This window comes from Apium graveolens, chromosome 8 (assembly GCF_009905375.1).
Source record: "Apium graveolens cultivar Ventura chromosome 8, ASM990537v1, whole genome shotgun sequence".
In the NCBI taxonomy this organism is placed as follows: domain Eukaryota; kingdom Viridiplantae; phylum Streptophyta; class Magnoliopsida; order Apiales; family Apiaceae; genus Apium; species Apium graveolens.
The window spans coordinates 20041290-20050893 of NC_133654.1; positions in this window are offsets into that span (position 1 = coordinate 20041290).

A 9604-nucleotide genomic window follows, 5' to 3' on the forward strand; every position below is an offset into this window, starting at 1 on the left:
TAAGTCCTGACTTCCAGTAAGTACTGATTTATCCTGTTTAAGCAAGATCTGAAAAATAAACATAAATCATATTAGCCATGACATTATCAAATATATCTAACATATGGAATGCTCAAGACTCATGAACTTGAGATAGAACAAAGAAGCAAGAGCAAAGGAGGAAAGTCAAGGAAAATTGCTCTTAAGGCTGAAGAAGAATCCCCCAAGGCAGCTACCTCAAGGAAAGACAAGGGTAAAGCTCTTTTCACAAAGTATGATACTGAGTCATCAAGTTCTGAAAGTGATGATGACTCAGAATCTGAAAGCTTTCCTGAGACGGATGCTGATGAAGAGATGATGAAGCTGTGTGCTCTTATGGTGAAAGGGATCACAAAGATTGCATACAGGAAGTTCAGGAAGGGAAAGAAGTTTTCCAGGAAAGGCACAAGTTCTGATAAGAAGAATTTCAGAAGATCTGAGGACAGAGGAGGAAAGTCTGACAGAGGAGATTATACCAATGTCAAATGCTATAACTGTGGTGAGAAAGGCCACATATCTCCTGATTGCAAGAAAGTGAAGAGTGACAAAGGAAAGGCTCTTGTCACAAAGAAGAAAAGCTGGACAAACTCCTCAGACTCTAAAAGTGAGGAGAATTATGCCTTGATGGCAAATGCTGATAAGGCAAGTGCTGAAAGCAGTACTGAAGCTGCTGAATCAAAGGTACCTCAAACTACTTATGCCTTTCATACTGATGATATTAATGAGTTGAGAAGATATCTTAAAAACCATGTTTGTTAGTTATAGAGATCAAACTTTAACATGTGAAAGATTAACTTCTGAAAATATTGCTTTTAAGAAAAGAAATGATTTCTTAGAAAAGGAGTTAGTTATGTTCCATCAAACTCAGAAAGATAGAGATGATGCTTTTTATGTTAGGGATGAAGTGCTAAAAATGAATGAATCTCTAAAAACTGAGTTAGAAAAGGAAAAAGAAGTTATCAGGACTTGGACTAACTCTGGCAGAACAACTCAAAATTTGCTAAGTAGTGAAAACTGAAAAAAGGCATAGGTTATGGAGAGGAGAAGAATGATAAAGGAACTGAAGAAATTAAGCCTGTTGTTGTTAGGCAAAAGCCAAAGTTAAAACCTGTTAAGTTTGTAGCTGTAAAGTCTGATAATGAAAAATCAGAAGTTAAAAAGGAATTAACTTCTGACAAACTAAAATAGGAAAAGACAGGTGATGTAAACATAGGCTTAATGACTAAGAAGCAGCTTAAGCATAAGCTGAAAGATGTTAAGAATGCAAACAAGGTAAAATCACCTAGGAAAAATAGGAATGGAAAGGAAGGTGTGAATAAAAGCAATGATTATAAGCCTGTTCCTAAAGCTCCTAGGAAAACGTGTCATAACTGTGGAAGTTCTAACCATCTGGCTTCTTTTTGCAGGAAGAATAAGAACATAAACTCCTTACCTTCAAAGTCAGGAGTTAAGAGTCAGTCTGTTAGATATAAGCCACAAAATCCTTGTTTTCATTGTGGTAGTTTATGGCATTCCATTTATACTTGTAAGGAATATCATAGTTTATGCTATGATTATTATCAAATAAAACCTTCTTTAAAGAAAGTTTCCATTGTTCCTTCTAGTGTAAGTTCTGATTCAAAGTCTGATAGTGTAAATTCTGATAAGAAAATTGTTAACATAAACTCTGATGCTAAATCCGCTACAAATGTTAACAAACTTAATAAGGCCAAAGGATCCAAGCAAGTCTGGGTCCTTAAAACTAATCAATTAGTGGTCTTTGTGATTGCAGGGCAACAGGAAAAATATCCTAGTTCTGGACAGTGGATGTTCAGGACATATGACTGGAAATAAAGCCCTGCTATCAGACTTTGTGGAGAAAGTTGGCCCAAGTGTTTCTTATGGAGATGGCAACGTTGGAAAACATTGAGATATGGCAATATCAAACTTGGGAATGTCATTATTAAAGAAGTAGCTCTAGTCTCAGGACTTAAACACAATCTGCTGAGTATAAGTCAAATCTGTGACAGAGGTTATCATGTGGATTTCTTTGAAGAACACTGTGAAGTTGTAAGTAAATCTACAGGCAAAGTTGTTCTGAAAGGATTCAGGCATGGTAACATCTATAAAGCCAAGCTTTCAACATGTGCTGATGGTTCTGCAATCTGTCTGATGAGTAGAGCATCAATTGAAGAAAGCTGGAATTGGCACAAGAAACTCTCTCATTTAAATTTCAACAATATAAATGAGCTGGTCAAGAAAGATCTTGTGAGAGGACTGCCAAAGTCAGTATTTGCTCCTGATGGCCTTTGTGATTCTTGTCAGAAGGCTAAATAAGAAAATCCTCATTCAAGAGCAAGACTGAATCATCAATTCTTGAGCCTTATCACCTACTACATGTTGATCTATTTGGTCCAGTAAATGTCATATCTATTGCAAAGAAGAAATATGCTTTGGTCATAGTGGATGAGTTTACCAGATATAAATGGGTGTATTTCTTGCACACAAAAAGTGAAACTGCATCTATCTTGATTGATCATGTCAGGCAACTGGATAAATTGGTCAAAGACTCAGTAAAGATAATAAGGAGTGATAATGGCACTGAGTTCAAGAATTTGATAATGGAAGAGTTCTGCAAAAACCATGGAATAAAGCAGGAATTTTCTGCTCCTGGAACTCCACAGCAAAATGGAGTTGTTGAAAGGAAGAATAGAACTCTCATTGAAGCTGCACGTACAATGCTTGAGGAAGCAAAGATTCCAACCTATTTCTGGGCTGAAGCTGTGCAGACTGCTTGTTTTACTCAGAATGCAACACTCATTAACAAGTAAGGAAAGACACCATATGAGATGGTGAAGAAAAATAAGCCAAATCTGAAGTATTTTCATGTATTTGGATGCAAGTGTTTTTTTCTTAAGACTCATCCTGAACAGCTATCTAAATTTGATCTAAAAGCTGATGAAGGAATCTTTGTTGGATATCCACTTTCCACAAAAGCCTTCAGAGTCTATAACTTGAGAACAAGAGTGGTCATGGAATCTATCAATGTCTCTTTGATGATAAGAAGATTACTGGACTTGAAGATTTTATTGATCATGATCAGCTGAGATTTGAAAATGAAGACTCAAATTCCGATACTGAAAATCCTGACAATATAAGTCCTGATACTGCAAACTCTGATGGATTAAGCTCTGATGTTATTGAAACTGTGGTGACTACGCCAAAGGAAGATGCACCTATGCAGGGGGAGCATACTCAAGATATTACCACATCTCAAGAAGCATCAGAACATACATCTGGCTCTTCAAGTTCTGATTCGTCAAATTCTGATAAGCCAAGTTCTGATAGTACTGAAAATCTAAACCTGATTTGATAATTGGAAATCCTGATGCAGGTGTCAGAACTAGAATAGGTACTTCAAATGAATGTCTTTACAATTCTTTTCTTTCTCAGACTGAGCCAAAGAACTGGAAGAAGCTTTTCAAGATGCTGATTGGGTGCAAGCAATGCAAGAAGAGTTAAATGAATTTGAAAGAAACCAAGTATGGACCCTAGTGCCAAGACCAAAGAACAGATCTGTTGTTGGTACAAAATGGGTTTTCAGAAACAAAACTGATAGTGATGGCATAATTACAAGGAATAAGGCAAGGCTGGTTGCAAAAGGATATTCTCAACAGGAGGGAATTGATTATGATGAAATATTTGCACCAGTTGCTAGATTATAAGCCATAAGGATATTTTTGGCTTATGCTGCTCACAAAAAGTTTACTGTCTTTCAAATGGATGTGAAAAGTGCTTTTCTCAATGGAGAATTGGAGGAAGAAGTATATGTTGAACAACCTCCAAGCTTTGTAGATTCCAAATATTCAGATTATGTCTACAGGCTTGATAAAGCACTTTATGGACTTAAGCAAGCTCCAAGAGCATGGTATGAGACTTTAGCTCAGTTTCTTCTGGAAGTGGATGTAACAGAGGAACAATATACAAAACACTGTTCTACCTCAACCATGGAAAGGACTTACTTCTGGTCCAGATATATGTTGATGATATCATTTTTGGTTCTACAAATGACAGACTTTGCAAGAAGTTTGCCAAATTAATGCAGTCAAGGTATCAGATGAATATGATGGGGGAACTTAGCTACTTTCTGGGCCTTCAAGTCAAGCAGAATGAAGAGGGCACTTTTATTTGTCAAACTAAGTACACCAGAAATTTGCTGAAGAAATTTGGAATGCAAGATTGTTCAAGTGCATCCACTCCCATGGCCACTGCAATAAAATTAGACAAGGATATTGGTAAATCAGTAGATATTACTAATTACAGAGGTATGATTGGCTCTCTACTCTATCTAACTGCTAGTAGACCTGATATCATGTATGCTACCTGTCTTTGTGCAAGATTTCAAGCAGATCCAAGAGAACCTCATTTAACAGCTGTGAAAAGAATTTTCAAGTATCTTAAGGGAACAGCTGATCTGGGATTGTGGTATCCCAGAGAATCAGATTTTAAACTAATAGGTTACTCAGATGTAGATTTTGCAGGTTGCAAAATTGACTGGAAAAACACAAGTGGAAGCTGCCAATTTCTTGGAGGCAGATTGGTTTCTTGGTTTAGCAAGAAACAAAAGTCAATTTCCACATTAACTCATTCAATAGTAGGTTTCAGAATAATGAGAGATTTTTAGTAAAGTTTTAGTTATGCCTTATTTCTAAGATGTACTGAAGTGAATCAGACTTTACTCTTTGTCTGATATTTAGCTTAATGCACACACTAAACACTTCATATGAATGACTGTGGTGATCTATGTTATTTTAGATGAACAGTTTTTGTGTCACATTGCACAAATTCTGAGGACAAGTTCCGATTGCACGTTCGGATGATTAAGTTCTAAAGAATCTATATCAGATTTTGTGTGAGGACTTACTAAGATAGGCATTCATTTTTCGAGTTAAGAAATCATGTTCTGATAACTGTTAAGTTCTGATATAAGTTTAAGTTCTGATATTAAAATCTGATTCTTTACTTGACTTATTTGTGGATAAATTCTAAAAATAGTCTCATTTTAAATCAGAATATGTTTGGGTAGAATATTAGCAGTCAATATCATTAGGGATAGTGGTTCACGTACATGTACAATAATGTTTACTTGTTACTTGTGCGCATTAAACCCTGACTTACACTTCCAATGACTGTTTTTCGTCTTCCCGGTCTAGGGAGACGAGGTAGAATTAATTCTACCTGTCAGCATTAAATTCCTTGCGTATCCTGGCATTCTCTTGCCTATATAAACACCCATTTCACATCAGCCTATATATCAATTTGTTAGGTCACACACACACTGTAGAGGGGGTGAATACAGTGTATAGTACACTCAAATCGAACTTAAAGAACTTGAGTAACAGAAAATAAACTTTATTGAAACAATAAACTCTGTTACAATATAGAACTGTTACCTCTCAGTGATGAACAAATATCACGAGAGCTGCTAGGGTTATATAGAATAATAACTTCGATAATGATAACACTTATAGTGTAAACCCTATGCCTGTGTTTATATACTACAAAGTTACAAGATAATCGCTAATTGATATGGAATATAATTCTGCTTCCTAAAATATATCAATCAGATATCTTCTATTCCAAGTATTCCATTCTTCACGGAATTCCTTCTTCATGCATATCTCTTCTTATGTTTTATCTCTATCTTCTTTCCTTTAATCAGCTACTGTCCTTATCTGATTGTCCTTCAGCACTTAAGTTTTGATATCTATCTTCTGATGATTATCTCCTGATAATATAAGTACTGATATCCTTAAGTCCTGACTTCCAGTATAAGTACTGATCAACAGTTAAGTACTGATCTATCCTGTTCACACAAGATCTGAAAGCTAAACATAAAACATATTAGCCATGACATTATCAAATATATCTAACAATCTCCCCCCAACTTGTAAATTAACAAAATATACAAGTTAAACAGATATTTGATGATGTCAAAACATTAAGTACAAATGCATGAGAAATAGACTAGATAACTACAACTTACAGTCCTTAAAGTTTTACCAATTTCAACTTCTGATAACAACTTCAATCTGCATAAATATCAGAATTTAAGCAGTTGTAGATCTTCGACTTGGCTTCATCATCTTCTGATCTCTCTGATGTCAGGAGTTGTTCTGAGATAGTTCTTCAACAAACATTTCTCAGCATATCTTAGTTCATCAATCATTCTCCTTTTAACACCTTTAAGCTCTGCAGTATCTTCACCAGTTTGAAAGATTGCAGCTCTGAGATCATTAATCTTTGCTTTCCTTAACTCCTGGTCTAGTCTTATGACATAAGCTTTGTCAGATTCAAGATTTAATTCAAGTCCCTTAATACCAAGATACGTTCTGATCTGTGCAGTATTAGGCTTCATATCAACAATATCCCCATTGTGATCTCTGTACTTTGGAACATATCTGCTGTCAGACTTAACAGAATAAAGCCTTTTCTGTCTCTGAATCTGTTCTTTTAAGTAGTTTGCAGCAGTCTCTGTTATTCTGTCATCCACTTGAAGTAAGAAAAGTACATGCTCCAATTCTTCAAAATACTTCAAAGGAATGGCATTTTGTCTTATATGATAAACCCTACCATCTGTCATGAAATACAACATGATGTATTCTTTCAAGTAGGTATGATAAACCATCTGTACAGATTCTAGTTGATTCAATCTCTCAGGAGTTGCTCCAATACCTGGTTCACTCAAGGAAGTTGGATCATCGGTAGTGTTGTGTACTCTTCTTTCATCAGCACTTCCCAATCCAGTTTTATCTCTAGCTTCCTTTCCAGTAACTACTCTTGCTTCAAAACCACTTGGAGTAGTCTTCAAAGATTGAGTCTGTTTTGCTTTAGTGAATCCTGGTAGGAGTGTTTTAGATCTATTTTCTGATATCAAGTTAACTTGAGCACTGTCAGAGGTTACTTGCTTCTTCTGAATATCAGAACTTACAATTTCTTGACTCTGAACAACTTGAGCCATGTCAGAGGTTGTTTTAAGAACTTTTCTTGAAGTCAGAGCAAGATCATCTTTTCCATCAGTAATTTCTTCTTCCTCAGGAGGTACATAAGGTTTGATAGGTTCACCAACCTTTTCTTTACCCTTGGATCTTGGATCTATCTGTGGTTTTGATCTAGCCAAAGTTTCTTCAGTATGTATCCTTTCTTTGATCACAATGCCTTTAGGTTTTGGAAGTAACTTTTTACCAGAAGCTTCAGATTTAGATGTGACTTTCTCTGATTTAAGTCTGGCTTCTTCTTCCTTTAAACTTTCCAAGTCCATCCCTGGATTTTCTTGAAGAAATAACTGTCTTGACATTTCCTCATCAAGATCTAGAAGTTCATCAGAACTTATCCTTTTACCAGCAGCAGAACTTATTCTTTTCCCAGTATCAGAACTTGTTCTGTGACTAGCTTGTCTTGATGTAAACCTTCTACCTTGACTATGACCACTACCCATTCCAGAGTTTCCTTGGTCATCTTTTCCATCATCCTTTCCTTGCAGTGTCTTGTTGGTTTTTGCATTTGGACTTAATTACCTTCTCCCCCTTTTTGGCATCAGCAGGTAATAAAAGAGAGATAAGTAGTTCCACTGAGGTCTGGATTTCAGTAAGTTGCGATTGCTGAGAAGCTTGATTTGTCAGAATTTGATCAATCTGAGCTTGTTGCTTCTCTTGAGTTTTCTCAATATAAGCAACCCTGTCAATGGTAGGTTGGAAGAACTTTTTCTTATCAATTTTCCAAACTTGTTCCTGTTTGATAAAGTTCTCCTGAATCTTGTGTAGCTCTGCATGAGTGTTGGAATGAAGACCTTGTAGATGTTTAGTACTCAATGCAGTGACTCTAAGCTGGGTTTTAAAATCATCAGAATGTAACATTTCATCAGCTTTAGTCAAGTGCTCAGCAAGATGTAAAGCATTTGGAACACATGAAACTGAGTTCCATTCCTTAGTCCACTCCTGACCTGCAGGAGTTTCACTCCAAGGTACTGGTGCATCCCGGATAACAAACTCCTTTACCAGTTCAGACTTAGGAAGAGTCAGTGGAGGAGTATGTCCTGAAGGACCTGCTGCATCAGCATCTACAGTTGTAGCAGCCTCACCAGTATCTCCAACATTTGCAGCATCAGAACTTAGAGAATCAGTATCTTCTGATAAGACAACAGTGTGAGTAGCAATGGAGGCTTCAGCATCCTCTAATTGCTGATCTGATACTAAGTTCTGATCAACAGCCATATCCTGATGCTCACCTAAAATCTGATCATCAGCATCTTGATGCAGAGAAGGTGTTAGTGATAACTCAGGAGTTTGAACAGCATCAGTAACAGGTGTTGTGGAAGGATTATTTGTTGTTGGAGCTTCTAAGAAAAGTATTTCAGGCACAACCAGGTTCTGAATATCAATTTCAGCACTTGTGCCTGGATCAACAAGAGACACAGAAGGTGAATTAGCCTTGTCAGATACAGGTTCCTGAGATGGAGTTGATGGAGAAGAAGTGTCTGGAGCATATTCCTTGTCTTGTGAGATCAGAGATTCCTGATCCCCTTCCTTAGCTGCTTCCTCCTCATCATCTGAAACTGGCCTTTGTGCCCTCTGTTTCTTGTACTTCCTTGTTGATTTGGATTCCTTGGGAGTTTCAGGAACCGTCATACGTCTAAGCCTCTTGAGAAGCCTAGAACCCCCAATTGCAGAATCCTTCTGAGAAGTTGCCTTCTCAGCTTCATTTACCACAGGTTCTGAAGAGGGAATCTGATCCTCAGAATCTGATTCATCTCTCAAAGTAATGCTTCTCCTCTTTTGAGGTGTTTGAGGAACAGTCTTTGTTCTCTTTGGCTTAGAGGATGTAGGCTTCACAGTAGGTGCTGAAGAAGAAGGTTGAGCAGTCTGTGAAGTGGAGAGATAGGATTTGAGATAAGTTCTGAGGGTAGGTTGAGTAGAATGAGAGGTAGGTACTGAGGTTGATGGATTTTGGTTATGGTGAGTTGGTTGAACATTTGAGTAAACAGATTTGTAAGTAGCAGGATCAGCATATACCAGAATCTGTTTCACAGACTGAGGAATCTGTAATTGTCCACCATTGATTTCTTTGTGTCAGCATTTATCAGGTCGTTAAAGTACCTTTTTGCAACCTTAAAAGGTGGGGTTTGAGTGCTGACTAACTGGGGTTCAGCAGTACAATACGTATAAATAAGTTGACAGAATCTAGCAAAATAAACAACATCTCGATCCTCTGTCATCCTATCCCCAATAAAACCAATTATTCCAGTTGCAAAATCAAAATGAGTTTGATGGATAATAGCATACCCGATGTGCTGACTCAGAATTGGGATGGCATCAAAATTTGAACACTTGTTGCCAAAAGCCTTGGTGATGCAATCGAAGAAGAAACTCCATTCTCTTCTGATATTAGCCCGTTTCAACTGTCCAATTTTCGTCAGACTCTTTTCATATCCCAAATCAGTCATTAACCCCCGAAGTTCTGATTCCTCTGGTATAGAGAGGTACAATCTTTCTGGAAGATGTAATGCTCTTCGTACTGTACCAGGAGTGACTACATAGGATGAATCACC